The sequence below is a fragment of the Somniosus microcephalus genome, chromosome 12 (assembly GCF_052327205.1).
Source record: "Somniosus microcephalus isolate GS21.2 chromosome 12, FLI_Smic_1.0, whole genome shotgun sequence".
Lineage (NCBI taxonomy): Eukaryota > Metazoa > Chordata > Chondrichthyes > Squaliformes > Somniosidae > Somniosus > Somniosus microcephalus.
The window spans coordinates 168605984-168622966 of record NC_140998.1 but is presented as its reverse complement, the minus strand read 5'-3'; positions in this window follow the sequence as shown (position 1 = coordinate 168622966).

The window sequence follows — 16983 nt, the reverse complement described above, 5'->3', positions numbered from 1 at the left end:
TTGTTGACAGTCTCTGTCTCATCCCGTTGAAGTCGGCCTTACCCAAATCTAGAATCTTAGTAGCTGTTTCGCGTTTCCCCCTTTCAAATGTTACGTTGAACTCGGTCATGTTGTGATCACTATTGGATAAATGTTCACGCACAGTTAGGCTGTTAACTAAATCTGGTTCATGACTCATTACTAAATCTAATATGGCTTGCCCCCTTGTTGCCTCTAGGACATATTGTTGCAGAAAACTATCCCGGACACACTCAACAAATTCACTACCTTTCTGACAGTCTGCTTATCCCAATCTATATGAAAGTTAAAATCCCCCATTAAACCCACTCTGCCTTTACTACACGCTTGTCTAATCTCTGCATTTATACAATCTAGCACTTCACAGGTACTATCAGGGGGCCTATACACAACTTCCACTACAGTCTTAAATCCATTTCTATTTCTTAATTCTACCCATAAAGTCACACACTACGACCACCCCCCCCGCCCGCATGCTACGAACGCTCCCGCCCGCACAGTACGGCCCCCACCCTGCCCACTCAGTACGGCCCCCCCCGCCCGCACAGTATGCTTCCTCCCCGCCCGTACAGTACGACCCCCCTCAATCCCCCCATCCACCACACCGCCCCCAACCACCACATCCCTCCCCAACCACCACCCCCCCAAACCACCACACCCCCCCATCCACCACACCTCCCCAACCACCACATCCCCCCCAACCACCACCACCCCCCCATCCACCACACCTCCCCAACCACCACCCCTCCCAAACCACCACACCCCCCCATCCACCACACCTCCCCAACCACCACATCCCCCCCAACCACCACCACCCCCGCAAACCACCACAACCCCCCCAAACCACCACCACCCCCCCAAACCACCACACCCCCCCAACCACCACCCCCCCAACCACCACCCCCCCAAACCACCACACACCCCAAACCACCACACCCCCCCATCCACCACACCTCCCCAACAACCACATCCCCCCAACCACCACCCTCCCAAACCACCACCCCCCAAACCACCACACCCCCCAAACCACCACACCCCCCCATCCACCACACCTCCCCAAAAACCACATCCCCCCAACCACCACCCTCCCAAACCACCACACCCCCCAAACCACCACAACCCCCCCAAACCACCACACCCCCCCATCCACCACACCTCCCCAACAACCACATCCCCCCAACCACCACCCCCCCAACCACCACCACCCCACCAAACCACCACCCCCCCAAACCACCACAACCCCCAACCACCACAACCCCCCCATCCACCACACCCCCCATCCACCACATCCCCCCCAAACCACCACAACCCCCCCAAACCACCACAACCCCCCATCCACCACACCTCCCCAACCACCACCCCCCCAAATCACCACAACCCCCCCAAACCACCACATCCCCCCCAACCACCACCCCCCCAAACCACCACAACCCCCCCAAACCACCATAACCCCCCCATCCACCACACCTCCCCAACCACCACATCCCCCCCAACCACCACCCCCCCAAACCACCACACCCCCCCATCCACCACACCTCCCCAACAACCACATCCCCCCAACCACCACCACCCCACCAAACCACCACCCCCCCAAACCACCACAACCCCCCCAAACCACCACACCCCCCCATCCACCACACCTCCCCAAACACCACCCCCCCAACCACCACCCCCCCAACCACCACCCCCCCAAACCACCACACCCCCCCATCCACCACACCTCCCCAACAACCACATCCCCCCCAACCACCCCCCATAAACCACCACCCCCCCAAACCACCACAACCCCCCCATCCACCACACCTCCCCAACCACCACCCCCCCAAACCACCACCCCCCCAAACCACCACACCCCCCCAACCACCACCCCCCCAAACCACCACACCCCCCCAACCACCACCCCCCCAACCACCACACCCCCCCAACCACCAGCCCCCCATCCACCCCCCCCCAACCACCACCCCCCCAACCACCACCCCCCAAACCACCACCCCCCCCCAACCACCACCCCCCCAACCACCACCCCCCCAAACCACCACACCCCCCCAACCACCACATCCCCCCCATCCACCACACCTCCCCAACCACCACCCCCCCCCAACCACCACACCCCCCCAACCACCACCCCCCCAAACCACCACACCCCCCCAACCACCACATCCCCCCCATCCACCACACCCCCCCATCCACCACCCCCCCAACCACCACATCCCCCCCAACCACCACCCCCCCAAACCACCACACCTCCTCAACCACCACCACCCCCCCAACCACCACCCCCCCAAACCACCACACCCCCCCATCCACCACACCTCCCCAACCACCACATCCCCCCCAACCACCACCCCCCCAAACCACCGCACCCCCCCATCCACCACCCCCCCCAAACCACCACCCCCCATCCACCACACCTCCCCAACAACCACATCCCCCCAAACCACCACACCTCCCCAACCACCACATCCCCCCAACCACCACATCCCCCCCAACCACCACCGCCCCCAACCACCACCCCCCCCAAACCACCACAACCCCCCCATCCACCACACCTCCCCAACCACCACCGCCCCCAACCACCACCCCCCCAAACCACCACAACCCCCCCATCCACCACACCTCCCCAACCACCACCCCCCCAAACCACCACACCACCCCATCCACCACACCTCCCCAACCACCACATCCCCCCCAACCACCACCCCCCCAAACCACCACACCCCCCCATACCACCACACCCCCCCATCCACCACACCTCCCCCAACCACCACATCCCTCCCCAACCACCACCACCCCAACCACCACACCTCTCCCAACCACATCCCCCCCAACCACCACCCCCCCAAACCACCACACACCCCCATCCACCACACCTCCCTAAAAACCACATCCCCCCCAACCACCACCCCCCCAAACCACCACAACCCCCCCATCCACCACACCTCCCCAACAACCACATCCCCCCCAACCACCATCACCCCCCAACCACCACCCCCCCCATCCACCACACCTCCCCAACAACCACAACCCCCCACAACCACCACCCCCCCAAACCACCACACCCCCCTGCAATCACCACATCCCCCCACAACCACCACCCCCCCAAACCACCACACACCCCCATCCACACCTCCCCAACCACCACATCCCCCCCAACCACCACATCCCCCCCCAACCACCACCCCCCCAAACCACCACAACCCCCCATCCACCACAACCCCCCCATCCACCACACCTCCCACAACCACCACATCCCCCCACAACCACCACACCCCCCTGCAATCACCACATCCCCCCACAACCACCACCCCCCCAAACCACCACACCTCCCCAACCACCACCCCCCCAAACCACCACAACCCCCCCATCCACCACACCTCCCCAACCACCACATCCCCCCCAACCACCACCCCCCCCAAACCACCACAACCCCCCCATCCACCACACCTCCCCCAACCACCACCCCCCAACCACAACCCCCCCCCAACCACAACCCCCCCCAACCACAACCCCTCCCAACCACAACCCCCCCATCCACCACACCTCCCCCAACCAACCACAACCCCCCATCCAACCACCACCCCCCCAAACCACCACAACCCCCCCATCCACCACACCTCCCCAACCACCACATCCCCCCCCAACCACCACCCCCCCCAAACCACCACAACCCCCCCATCCACCACACCTCCCCCAACCACCACCCCCCCAACCACAACCCCCCCCCAACCACAACCCCCCCCAACCACAACCCCCCCAACCACAACCCCCCCATCCACCACACCTCCCCCAACCAACCACAACCCCCCATCCAACCACCACCCCCCCAAACCACCACAACCCCCCCATCCACCACAACCCCCCCATCCACCACACCCCCCCCATCCACCACACCCCCCCATCCACCACACCCCCCCATCCACCACACCCCCCCATCCACCACACCCCCCCCATCCACCACACCCCCCCATCCACCACCCCCCCCATCCACCACACCCCCCCCAACCAACCACAACACCCCCATCCACCACACCGCCCCCAACCACCACATCCCTCCCCAACCACCACCCCCCCAAACCACCAACCCCCCATCCACCACATCCCCCCCAACCACCACCCCCCCAAACCACCACACCCCCCATCCACCACACCTCCCCCAACCAACCACAACCCCCCCATCCACCACACCTCCCCAACCACATCCCCCCCCAACCACCACCCCCCCAAACCACCACACCCCCAAACCACCACACCCCCCTGCAATCACCACAGCCCCCACACACACACCACACCCCCTGCCCAACCACCACACACACCCCGCACACCACACCACCACAGCCCTCCCACCCACACCCCCTCCCAACCCCCACCCCCTCCCACCCCCATCCCCTCCCACACCACCCCCCCACCACACCACACACCCCTACCACACCCAGCCCCCCCACACCCCCACCACACCCAGCCCACCCACCACACCACCCACCGCCTCCCCCTTCCACCCCCCACTCCCTCCCACACCACCCCCCCACCACACCACACCCCCCACACCACACAAGCACACCCAGCCCACCACACCACACCCTCCCACTACCACCCCCCACCACACCACACCCTCCCACTACCACCCCCCACCACACCACCCCCACCCCCCCACCACAACCCCCAACCACCACCCCCCCACCACACACACCCCCATACACCCCCCACCACCACACACCCACCCAACTACCACAACCCCCCCAAACACCCCCACCCCACAGCCCCCCATACACCCCGCCACCAACCACCACACCCCCCCAACCACCACCCCCCCCCCACACACCCCGCCACCAACCATCACACCCCCCCCCCCACACCACCACACAGGGGGAAGGGGTAGGTCGTTGTCCATATCTGTACCAACAACATAGGTAGAAAGAGGGATGAGGTCCTGCAGGCAGAGTTTAGGGAGTTAGGAGGGAGATTGAAAAGCAGGACCTCAAAGGTAGTCATCTCCAGATTACTCCCAGTGCCACGTGCTAGTGAGTACAGGAATAGGAGGATAGAGCAGATGAATGCGTGGCTAAAGAGTTGGTGCAGGAGGGAGGGCTTTAGTTTCCTGGATCACTGGGTCTGCTTCTGGGGAAGGTAGGACCTGTACAAGTCGGACGGATTGCACCTGAACCGGAACGAGACCAACATCCTTGCGGGGAGGTTTGCTAGTACTGTTGGGGGGGGGGTTTAAATTAACTTGGCAGGGGGATGGGATACGGAGTGGAGCTATAGTAGCGGGTGATGCACAGCCAAATATAGAGGAAAAAACAAGTCAGCCTGGAAGGCAGAGCAAATATGTAACGGCACAAGGGAGTATGGCAAGGCTGGATGGCATTTATTTTAATTCAAGGAACATAAGAACATAAGAAGTAGGAGCTGGAGTAGGCCATACGGCCCCTCGGGCCTGCTCCGCCATTCAATAGGATCATGGCTGATCCGAACCTAGACTCACTTCCACTTCCCTGCCCGCTCCCCGTAACCCCTAATTCCCTTATCAGCTAGGAAACTGTCTATCTCTGTTTTAAATTTATTTAATGTCGCAGCTTCCACAGCTCTCTGAGGTAGCAAATTCCATAGATTTACTACCCTCTGAGTGAAGAAGTTTCTCCTCATCTCAGTTTTGAAATGGCAGCCCCTTATTCTAAGATTATGCCCCCTAGTTCTGGTCTCACCCATCAGTGGAAACATCCTCCCCGCATCCACCCGATCAAGCCCCCTCACAATCTGATAAGTTTCGATAAGATTGCCTCTCATTCTTCTGAATTCCAATGAGTAGAGGCCCAACCTACTCAACCTTTCCTCATACATCAACCCCCTCATCTCCAGAATCAACCAAGTGAACCTTCTCTGAACTGCCTCGAGAGCAAGTATATCTTTTCTTAAATATGGAAACCAAAACTGTACGCAATATTCCAGGTGTGGCCTCACCAGTACCTTGTGAGTAAGGCAGATGAATTGAAGGTGTTGATGAACACATGGGAGTATGATATTGTTGCTATCACAGAGACATGGTTGAGGGAGGGGCAGGACTGGCAGCTCAATATTCCGGGGTATAGAATCTTCAGGCGAGACAGAGGGGTGTGTAAAGAGGAGGGGGTGTCGCAATATTAATCAAGGAGTCAATTACTGCTGTAAGGAGGGATGATATCTTAGCAGGTTCCTCTAATGAGGCCATATGGGTAGAACTTAAAAACAAAAAGGGGGCAAGCACTTTGCTGGGAGTGTACTATAGGCCCCCAGTCAGGGGGAGATAGAGGAACAGATATGTAGGCAAATCTCAGAGAAGTGTAGAAATAATAGGGTAATAATAGTAGGGGATTTCAACTTTCCCAATATTTCAGAGTGTGAAAGGCTTAGAGGGTGCGGAATTCTTAAAGTGTATCCAGGAGAGCTTTTTGAGCCAGCATGTAGAAAGTCCTACAAGAGAGGGGGTGGTACTGGACCTAATTCTAGGGAGTGGCAGATGTGTCAGTAGGAGAGCATTTTGGTGACAGTGACCATAATTCAGTGAGATTTAAGGTAGTCATGGAAAAGGACAAAGATGGACCGGAAATAAAGGTTCTAAATTGGGGGAAGGCCGATTTTAATATGATAAGACAGGATCTGGCCAAAGTGGACTGGGATCAGCTACTTGTAGAAAAATCCACATCAGTGCAGTGGGAGTCTTTCAGAAAGAAAATAGAGAGAGTACAATGGCAACATGTTCCCGTAAAGGTCAAGGGTGGGACCAACAAACCCAAGGAATGCTGGATGTCAAGGGATATACAAGAATGGATCAAGAAAAAAAGGGAGGCTTTTGGCAGATACAAAGGACTAAAAACAGTGGAAGCCCCAGAGGAGTATAGAAAGTGCAGGGGGGTACTTAAAAAAGAAATTAGGAGAGCGAAGAGGGGCCATGAAATAACACTGGCGGGCAAAATAAAGGAATATCCCAAGGTGTTTTATAAGTATATTAAGGGCAAGAGGATAACCAGGGAAAGAGTAGGGCCCATTAGGGACCAAAGTGGCAATCTGTGTGTAGAGCCGGAAGATGTAGGTGAGGTTTTAAATGAATATTTTGCATCTGTGTTCACTATGGAGAAGGACGATGTAGGCATAGAAATCAGGCAGGGGGATTGTGATATACTTGAACAAATTAGTATTGAGAGGGAGGAGGTACTAGCGGTTTTAGCGGGCTTAAAAGTGGATAAATCCCCAGGCCCTGACGAGATGTATCCCAGGCTGGTGTGTGAGGCAAGGGAGGAGATTGCAGGGGCTGACACAAATTTTCAGAATCTCTCTGGCCACAGGGGAGATGCCAGAGGACTGGAGGACAGCTAACGTAGTACCATTATTCAAGAAGGGTAGTAGGGATAAACCAGGGAATTACAGGCCAGTGAGCCTATCATCAGTGGTAGGGAAATTATTGGAAACATTCCTGAGGGACAGAATTAGTCTCCATTTGGAGAGGCAAGGATTAATCAAGGATAGTCAACATGGCTTTGTCAGGGGGAGATCATGTCTGACCAATTTGATTGAATTTTTTGAGGGGATGACTAAGTGTGTGGATGAGGGTAGTGCAGTTGATGTAGTCTACATGGACTTCAGTAATGCTTTTGACAAAGTACCACATGGGAGACTGGTCAAGAAGGTAAGAGCCCATGGGATCCAGGGCAATTTGGCACATTGGATCCAAAATTGGCTTAGTGGCAGGAGGCAGAGGATGATGGTCGAAGGTTGTTTTTGTGACTAGAAGCCTGTGTCCAGTGGTGTACCGCAGGGGTCGGTGCTGGGTCCTTTGCTGTTCATAGTGTACATTAATGATTTAGATATGAATGTAGGAGATATGATCAGTAAGTTTGCAGATGACATGAAAATTGGTGGAGTGGTAAATAGCGAGGAGGGAAGCCTCAGGCTACAAAATGATATAGACGGGTTGGTTAGATGGGCAGAAAAGTGGAAAATGGAATTTAACCCTGAAAAGTGTGAGGTGATGCATTTTGGGAGGACTAACAAGGCAATGTGTTAAGTCTGTGTGTTATGGTGAGAATTACTACACAGACCACAAGAGTAAATTCAACAGGTCTTTACTGGTTGGAGGTCGGACTATACTGAATACAATATTATTACACTGTGCTTATATACCGGTGTGGTCACCACCGGTATTACGTATACAGCAGCCAAAGAAAGTAGTACCTTTCTTAAGGTGGACCAGGCTTAAGTTCTCTTAAGGTGGAACAGGTTACATACACCACAATCCTCCCTTTTTAGCTTAACAGTCATATCCCCAAATAAACATAACATATATACATATATAACTTCAGGTATAACAGTTCAAAGGTTCAGTCTCTCAGGAGGCTTTCTGATTCGGCTTGGATAATGCCTTTCAGTGGTCTCTGATTCTTGTTGTTGAGGTGCCTCCTCTAGTTGGTTGCCAATGTATTGGGTGTCATCATCATCAAATACATTCTCGGCCGAGGTAGATGCTTCAGGTTCATGAACGTCTTCCACAGCTGTCTCTGTCACAACCATGGGTTCGACCCTTGCTCTCGACTCTACCAGTTGATCCGCATGACGCCTTATCACATTATGACCAATATCTACGGTGTACATCAGAGGTCCTTGTCTGGCCCGGATTGTTCCGGACTGCCATTTGTCGTTTCCATAGCCCCTTGCCATCACTGGTTGTCCTACGTCGAAAGTTCGAGTGGTCTTGCTGTTAATATGCCGAAACTGTTTGTTTTCCACTTCCCTCCGCACATTTGGTTTTAACAAGTCCAACTTGGACCGCAACCTCCTGTTATAAAACATCATAGCAGGACTTTGGTTAGTCACGGCATGATCGGCGTTTCTATATGACATCAGGAACTTATCGACCTTGTGTTGCAGCGGAATCTGATCATCATTCATGGCCTTAATAGCCTTTTTGAATGTCTGGACAAATCTTTCAGCCAACCCGTTTGTCGCCGGATGATATGGGGCAGAGGTATAATGTTTAACTCCATCCTTCTTTAAGAATTGTTGGAATTCTTCCGATACAAACTGTGGTCCGTTGTCCGAACAGATCTGTTCTGGCAATCCGTTCCTTGCGAATATTGTTCTTAACACCGCAATTGTCTTTTCTGAAGTAGTGGTATTCATCTTGATGACTTCTGGCCATTTGGAATGTGCGTCCACCGCAATTAGGAACATGGAGTCCATGAATGGACCAGCAAAGTCAATGTGTATGCGTTGCCATGGGGCTGAAGGCCATTCCCATGGGTGTAGCGGTGCTATCGGAGGTGCATTTTGCACTTTTTGACACCCAGCGCAGCTTTTCGTTAACTCCTCAATCTGTTGGTCAATACCCGGCCACCATACGTAAGCCCTAGCAAGACTTTTCATTTTAACTCCCCCCAGATGACCTTCATGTAGTTCTTTTAAAACTCTTTCCCTTAACTTGGGAGGAATAATCACTCTTGTCCCGTACATCAAAGTACCATGGCAGACGGACAGCTGGTCTCGTCTTGCCGAGAATGCCGGTAACAGAGGATCACCCCGTGTTGGCCATCCTTTCACTGTCACCTCGTAGACTCTGGACAGTGTCGGGTCGTTCCTGGTTTCTCTTTCAATACTTGCGTTGGTGACAGGTAAACACTCGATAATGGTCGAATGAAATAACTCAACAGGGTCAACTTCCGTCGTGTCTTCATCTTCAGGCAGTGGCAGGCGCGACAGGCCATCAGCATTGCCATGCTGTTTCGTACCTTTGAATTCTATCTGATATTGATGTGCCCCTAAGAAAAGAAACCATCTCTGGAGACGCTGTGCTGTCATCACCGAAACACCCTTCTTAGGGTTAAAAATGGACACCATTGGTTGATGGTCCGTCAGAAGTGTGAATTTTTGGCCCTGTAGGTAATGATTAAACTTCTTCACTCCCCATACAAGGCTAAGGGCCTCCCTATCGATCTGCGCATAGTTGCGCTCAGCGGAGGTCAATGATCTGGATGCAAACGCGACTGGCCTTTCCGTGCCATTTGGCAATTTATGTGAGAGTACTGCCCCAATACCATATGGAGAAGCATCACAAGCCAACCGAATAGGCAGTGTCGGGTTGAAGTGAGCCAACACTTCCTCTGAGGTGATCAATTCTTTGCTTTTGCGAAATGCCTTCTTACAGTTTTCGCCCCAGTCCCATGGTACCCCTTTCTGTAAAAGAGCGTTCAACGGATGCAGCACCGTGGATAGATTTGGCAGAAATTTATGGTAGTAGTTAATTAATCCTAGAAACGACCTCAACTGAGAGACATTCTCCAGAGCGGGAGCCTTTACAACTGCCGCTATCTTGTCAGGAGACTTATGAAGCCCCTCCCGGTCAATGACATGACCACAGTACGAGATCCGCTTCTGGAAGAACTCACATTTCTGCTGATTTACCCTAAGTCCATACTCTTTCAGTCTGTTGAGCACCAGTTCCAAGTTAGCGAGATGCTGTTCATCACCATCACCTGTGATCAGAATGTCGTCCAGGTAACATTGTGTGCCTGGAATTCCCTGTAATACCTGCTCCATGGCCCTCTGCCAAATTGCTGGAGCCGATGCCACACCAAAAACCAGCCTATTGTACCGGTACAACCCTCGATGCGTGTTGATTGTGAGGTATTGGCGTGACTCTTCTTCAACCTCCATCTGCAAGTACGCCTGCGCCAGGTCTATCTTGGTGAAGTGTTTCCCGCCAGACAGTGAAGCGAAAATATCCTCAATCCGTGGAAGCGGATACTGCACCGTGTGAAGCACCGGATTAACGGTGATCTTGAAATCTCCACAGATGCGAACCTTCCCTGGATCTCCTGGCTTATTGTTCGCAGGACGTTTCATAACGGGAACAATGGGCGTAGCCCACTCACTCCAATCTACTTTAGACAGTACCCCTGAACGTTCTAGTGCTTCCAGCTCCGCTTCAACCGCAGGTCGTATTGCATAGGGTACTGGTCTGGCTTTAAAAAATTTTGGTTGTGCATGTTCATCAATCTTAATGTTTGCCATAATTCCTCTCAGTGTTCCCAGTCCCGGCTGGACACCTCTTTAGCCTCATCCAATATTCTGGACAATCGTTTAGGTTTGACAGCTGTTTCCCCGGAATCTACCGTTAGTGCTTTCAAGGAGTGCCAGTCCATATTCATTTTCCTAATCCACTCCCGTCCTAGTAGTGGTGGACCTCCTTCAGGTAGCACATATAAGTCCATTACTTGGCTTCCTTCGCCCTTGTGGACCACGTCTACCTCTATTTTTCCGATGGGGTACACTCTTTGCCCCGTGTACGTTTTCAATATAATCTCCGTATCCTGTAAGGGAATATGTTGGAATAACCTTCTGTAATCTTTCTTATTCATGACCGTCAATGCCGATCCAGTGTCCAATTCCATTTTTACTTGGACTCCTGCTATCTTAAGAGTGACCCAAATTGTCTGGAGGTCTGTATCCTTACCAACGTTGTGTATTCTTAAGCTATCCAGTTCATTACTGCTAGCGTCTGAATCTGACTTCTGTTCAGTCAAACTGTTCTTTGTCACCTTGTGTACCTTTGCATATTTTCCTTGCGGTGACTTTTTATTGCTGGTCTTCTTTCCTGACCGGCATACTTTAGCTATGTGGCCAAACCTGCCACACGTTCTGCATTCTTGGTTTTTAAACCAACACTGGTTCTGATCGTGCGTTGTCTTTCCACAACGATAACATTTGACAGAACTCAAACCCAATTTGTTTGTACCGAGTTCCGGTGGCCGTAGCTGCATTACTGCCGTGCCTCTCGCTGCGGCCTCGTGTGCTGCTGCCATAGTGACCGCCTTCTCGAGAGACAGCTCATTCTCCTCGAGCAGTCGCCTTTGTGTATCCTGTTTAAATAAACCACACACAAATCTATCTCGAAGTGCCTCTGTCAGTCCCGTTCCAAACTGACAATATTTTGCTAGCTTACGTAATTCCATCAAATATTCAGCATTGCTTTCATTTTGCCGCTGTCTTCTATCGTAAAATTTAAATCGTTCCGCTAGCATCAGCTAAGATGATTTTTTAGGACAGTAACAATCTGTTCGAACGTCTTATCCGCCGGTTCATCTGGTGATAACAGGTGTTTCAATTGCCCGTATGTCTTCGCACCCATTAAGTTTAGTAATGTTAGTGCTTTATCTGTCTCAGGAATTTTATTTGCCTTACAATAGTTTTGTATGCGTTCTACATACATAGCCCAGTCTTCTATATCACTGTCGAAGGCATTAATGTTCCCATGTTTAGGCATCGTAGCAATTTATCGTATTTTTAATGTTATCTAAGATGGCGGCTTCCCGCTCTTGCCGTCGTCCTCCGCCCACAAAATGGCGGTTTTCCCGCGCTTGGCGGTCTTCACCCGTCCCCCAACGCTGTCTCCGCTTCACCGCGGCTCTCGCGCCTTCAGTTTCCCCAGACGCTGTGCCTTTAGCCCGAGTGCGGCCCTTATCTCCGGTCGCGATCGATGTCCTGCGCTGCGCCTCTCGCTCGAAAGCGGCCCGGCCCTTATCTCTGGTCGCGATCGACCTCACCGCCCTTATTTCTCCGTCTTCCCAGCCCCGTCTGTACAGCCAACGCGGTTGACTTTCTGTCGCGTCGCTGCCCGGCTTACCCACCACGAGGTAGTAGAAGAAGCTGACAGTCGCTGATGGAGGCTTCGAGGTCAGGATGTCTTCTGCACTCCGGTTGCTCGATGCCTGCCGCTCGACGTGTCTTCCCGTAGGTGATGAGGTTGGAAACCTCTCTTCGACGTCCTGTCTGTGGACGAAGTCGCCGTGGAAATTACTGCAGCAGGGTAAGAAACGGACTCGTCGCCACTGTTAAGTCTGTGTGTTATGGTGAGAATTACTACACAGACCACAAGAGTAAATTCAACAGGTCTTTACTGGTTGGAGGTCGGACTATACTGAATACAATATTATTACACTGTGCTTATATACCGGTGTGGTCACCACCGGTATTACGTATACAGCAGCCAAAGAAAGTAGTACCTTTCTTAAGGTGGACCAGGCTTAAGTTCTCTTAAGGTGGAACAGGTTACATACACCACACAATGGAATACACAATGAATGGTAGGACCCTAGGAAGGACAGAGTATCAGAGGGACCTTGGTGTGCATGTACATAGATCCCTGAAGGCAGCAGGACAGGTAGATAAGGTGATTAAAAAGGCATATGGGATACTGCAGGGCATTCTGGAGGGGGAGGGTGAACAGCCAGTGGTCGTGGTCCACATTGGTACCAACGACATAGGTAAAAAGAGGGATGAGGTCCTGCATCAAGAATTTAGGGAGCTAGGTAACAGATTAAAGAGCAGGACCTCAAAGGTTGTAATCTCTGGATTACTCCCAGTGCCACGTTCCAGTAAGTATAGGAATGGGAGGATAGAGCAGATGAATGCGTGGCTAAAGAGTTGGTGTAGGGGGGAGGGTTTTACTTTCCTGGATCACTGGGCCTGCTTCTGGGAAAGGTGGGACTTGTACAAGTCGGACGGGTTGCACCTGAACCAGAGCGGGACAAATATCCTTGCGGGGAGGTTTGCTAGCACTGTTGGGGGGGGTTTAAACTAACTTGGCAGGGGGATGGGATACAGAGGGGAGCTGAAATAGGGGGGGATGTGCTGCCAATTATAGAGAAAAAAACAAGTCAGCTTGGTAGACAGGGCAAATATATAAGGGCAAGGCTGGATGGCATCTATTTTAATGCAAGGAGTCTTGCAAATAAGGTGGATGAACTGAAGGTGTTGATAAACACATGGGAGTATGATATTGTTGCTATCACGGAGACATGGTTGAGGGAAGGGCAAGATTGGCAGCTCAATATTCCGGGGTACAGAATCTTCAGGCGAGACAGAGGGGGAGGTATAAGAGGAGGGGGTGTCGCAATATTAATTAAGGAGTCAATTACTGCAGTAAGGAGGGATGATATATTAGCAGGGTCCTCTAATGAGGCCACATGGGTGGAGCTTAAAAACAAAAAGGGGGCAAGCACTTTGCTGGGAGTGTACTATAGGCCTCCAAACAGTCAGGGGGAGATAGAGGAACAGATATGTAGGCAAATCTCAGAGAAATGTGCAAATAATAGGGTAATAATAATGGGGGATTTCAACTTCCCCAATATTAACTGGGATAGTCAGAGTGTGAAAGGCTCAGAGGGTGTAGAATTCTTAAAGTGCATCCAGGAGAGCTTTTTGAGCCAGCATGTAGAAAGTCCTACAAGAGAGGGGGCGGTACTGGACCTAATTCTAGGGAATGTGGCCGGCCAAGTGGAAAAAGTGCTAGTAGGTGAGCACTTTGGTGATAGTGACCATAATATGGTAAGATTTAAGGTGGTCATGGAAAAGGACAGGGATGGGCCGGAAATAAAGGTTCTAAATTGGGGGAAGGCCGATTTTAATAGGATAAGGCAGGATCTGGCCAAAATGGACTGGGATCAGCTACTTGTAGGAAAATACGCATCGGAGCAATGGGAGGCTTTCAGAAGGGAGATTGAGATCATACAATGGCAACATGTTCCCGTAAAGGTCAAGGGTGGTTCCAAAAACCACAGGGAACCTTGGATGTCAGGGGATATACGAGAATGGATTAGGAAAAAAAGGAGGGCTTTTGGTAGATACAAAAGGCTAAAGACGGAGGAAGCCCTAGAGGAGTACAAAAAGTGCAGGGGGATACTTAAAAAAGAAATTAGGAGATCAAGGAGGGGCCATGAAATAACACTGGCGAGCAAAATAAAGGAAAATCCGAAGATGTTTTATAAGTATATTAAGGGTAAGAGGATAACTAGGGAAAAAATAGGGCCCATTAGGGACAAAAGTGGCAATCTGTGTGTGGAGCCGGAAGATGTAGGAGGGGTTCTAAATGAATTTTTTGCATCTGTTTTCACTATGGAGAAGGACGATGTAGACATAGAAATAGGGCGGGGGGACTGTGATATGCTCGAACATATTAACATCGAGAGGGAGGAGGTATTGGCGGTTTTAGCTGGCCTAAAAATGGATAAATCCCCAGGCCCGGATGAAATGTATCCCAGGCTGCTGTGTGAGGCAAAGGAGGAGATTGCGGGGGCTCTAACACATATATTCAGGACCTCTCTGGCCACAGGGGATGTGCCAGAGGACTGGAGAACCGCTAATGTAGTACCATTATTCAAGAAGGGTAGTAGGGAAAAACCAGGGAACTACAGGCCAGTGAGCCTAACATCAGTGGTAGGAAAATTATTGGAAAAAATCCTGAGGGACAAAATTTGTCTCCACTTGGAGAGGCAAGGATTAATCAGGGATAGTCAACATGGCTTTGTCAAGGGAAGATCATGTCTGACTAATTTGATTGAATTTTTTGAGGGGGTGACTAGGTGTGTGGATGAGGGTAACGCAGTGGATGTGGTATACATGGATTTCAGTAAGGCCTTCGATAAAGTCCCGCACAGGAGACTGGTCAAGAAGGTAAGAGCCCATGGAATCCAGGGTGCCTTGGCACATTGGATACAAAACCGGCTTAGTGGCAGAAGGCAGAGGGTGATGGTCGAAGGTTGTTTTTGTGACTGGAAGCCTGTGGCCAGTGGGGTACCACAGGGATCGGTGCTGGGTCCCTTGCTGTTTGTGGTCTACATTAATGACTTGGATATGAATGTAAAAGGTATGATCAGTAAGTTCGCGGATGATACAAAAATTGGTAGGGTGGTAAATAGCGAGGAGGGTAGCCTCAGTCTGCAGGACGATATAGATGGGTTGGTCAGATGGGCGGAACAGTGGCAAATGGAATTTAACCCGGAAAAGTGCGAGGTGATGCACTTTGGGGGGACTAACAAGGCAAAGGAATACACAATGAATGGAAAGACCCTAGGCAAGACGGAGGGTCAGAGGGATCTGGGTGTGCAAGTACACAGATCCCTGAAGGCGGCGGAACAGGTGGATAAGGTGGTAAAAAAGGCATATGGGATACTTGCCTTCATTAGCCGAGGCATTGAATATAAGAGCAAGGAGGTTATGATGGAGCTGTATAAAACACTGGTTAGGCCACAGCTGGAATACTGTGTGCAGTTCTGGTCGCCACACTACAGGAAGGATGTGATCGCGTTAGAGAGGGTGCAGAGGAGGTTCACCAGGATGTTACCAGGGCTGGAGCGCTTCGGCTATGAAGAGACTGGGCAGATTGGGTTTGTTTTCCTTGGAGCAGAGGAGGCTGAGGGGGGACATGATTGAGGTGTACAAAATTATGAGGGGCATAGATAGGATGGATGCTGAGGAGCTTTTTCCCTTAGTAGAGGGGTCAATAACTAGGGGGCATAGATTCAAGGTAAAGGGCGGGAGGTTTAGAGGGGATTTGAGAAAGAACTTTTTCACCCAGAGGGTGGTTGGAGTCTGGAACTCACTGCCTGAAAGGGTTGTGGAGGCAGAAACCCTCACAACATTTAAGAAGCATTTGGATGTGCACTTGAAATGCCATAGCATACAAGGCTACGGGCCAAATGCTGGAATATGGGATTAGATTAGGCAGGGCTTGATGGCCGGCGCGGACACGATGGGCCGAAGGGCCTCTATCCGTGCTGTATTACTCTATGACTCTATGACTTGCCTTCATTAGCCGAGGCATAGGATATAAGAGCAGGGAGGTTATGATGGAGCTGTACAAAACGCTAGTTAGGCCACAGCTGGAATTCTGTGTGCAGTTCTGGTCGCCACACTATAGGAGGAATGCGATTGCATTGGAGAGGGTGCAGAGGAGATTCGCCAGGATGTCACCTGGGCTGGAGCGCTTCAGCTATGAAGAGAGCCTGGACAGGCTGGGGTTGTTTTCCTTAGAGCAGAGAAGGCTGAGGGGGGACCTGATTGAGGTGTACAAAATTATGAGGGACATAGATAGGGTAGATAGAAAGGCGCAATTCACACTTCATCTAGAGCCATCCTTTGTTCCTTAACCTGTCCCATTAC